This window comes from Athene cunicularia (assembly GCF_003259725.1).
Source record: "Athene cunicularia isolate RWA chromosome Z unlocalized genomic scaffold, athCun1 chrZ_part1, whole genome shotgun sequence".
NCBI classification, from domain to species: Eukaryota; Metazoa; Chordata; class Aves; order Strigiformes; family Strigidae; genus Athene; species Athene cunicularia.
This window is the reverse complement of record NW_020799142.1, coordinates 22,197,765-22,199,149: the sequence shown is the minus strand read 5'-3', so window position 1 is coordinate 22,199,149 and position 1,385 is coordinate 22,197,765.

Sequence of the window (1,385 nt, the reverse complement as noted above, 5' to 3'; positions counted from 1 at the left end):
CATCAGTGTGGCTGTTGATTCTGTCCTCCATAATTCAATCTTGTGATCTAGTTGATACTAGGAGTTCAGAGACTGCTAAGTTCTCGCAGGTTCTTACTATATCTGTCTGATAGCAAGGTCTTAAGACTTTATGTAGCTTCTTCTCTCGGGCCTGTTCAGCAAATGCTGTCCCACAGTAAAAAGTAAAATCCCCAGCTGACATAGTAAACTGTCACTAGAAGCTTGTTCCATTAGCTGTTCAGCCTGAGTTTGCAGCTACTGCAGATGCCTTCTTGCTTGCTTCTGGAGGACCATAGAAACTGGGTACTTAAATTGCATTGCATTTAGAAGTCTCATTAATTCAATTTGTCTATTCCAACTTTGCAGGAGGGCTAAACCGATGCTGGGAAAACTAAATTAGAAAACAGCTCATGTTCACAACAAACTTTACAACTCCTTTAAATGCAGATGGCTAAAAAGAATAAAACCATTGGAAAGTTACTATTTTAGGCTAGTCTTTAGTACTGGAGACAGATGTGTATATAATATAATGGGTGCTTGTTTGCTTATTTTTAATACCATTTGATTTGTATGGTTAAGAGTTTGAAAACAACTCATTGAAATGTGGGTCTTACGGTGCTTCACAGAGATTCACAGATTTATGTTTTTACTTGGCTGCATGGCAACATGTAACTTACTCAAAGATACCATTAGAACTAAAAAGCCAATTGACTATCTGGGTGTTTGAGCGAAAGAAAATATTTACCAGCATTTCTGTTGAGCATCTAAACAACCATTAGCTGGTCAAGCTAAAATTAACAGTCCAACTATGCTGGAGTTTTGAAATAACTCTCAGGATGATCACTAAATGCTGGTAGCAGGACCTCTTACAAGCTGGCCAAAAATGCTTGCTGGTTGTCTAGCTTAGTTTGAATACCTGTTTACTCTGATTTAGTCTCTACCTTAAAGAACCATAAACTATGGTGGTGTATATAGCGTCAGTTGAAGCAGGTATGATGGAACAATATAAGATTACAAGTGTCTGTCTTGCATTATTGATCAATAAATGAGTTTAGTGCAACTGGACTCATCAAGCTGGACTGAGGCTGCATCAGATTTAAGTTTCTCTAAACTAAATTTTTCCAAATTAAGGCTTGAACAGGGAAAAAAATTGCCTGCCCTATTCTACACTCTCCTCTCTCCCTGCCACAAAAAAGGGGTGAATATAAAAAATTTAAAAGTAAATTTTTTTTACTTACCCATGGTAATTTGGAATATCCTTATACTGGCTGATTATTTCAATCTTGCATCCAGATACTTAATTCTTAACTGCTAAACAGCAGATTATTTATGAGCTACTTCTGTTTTGTGACTGTGTCCAACATATGGTGCCTTAGATCTGGATT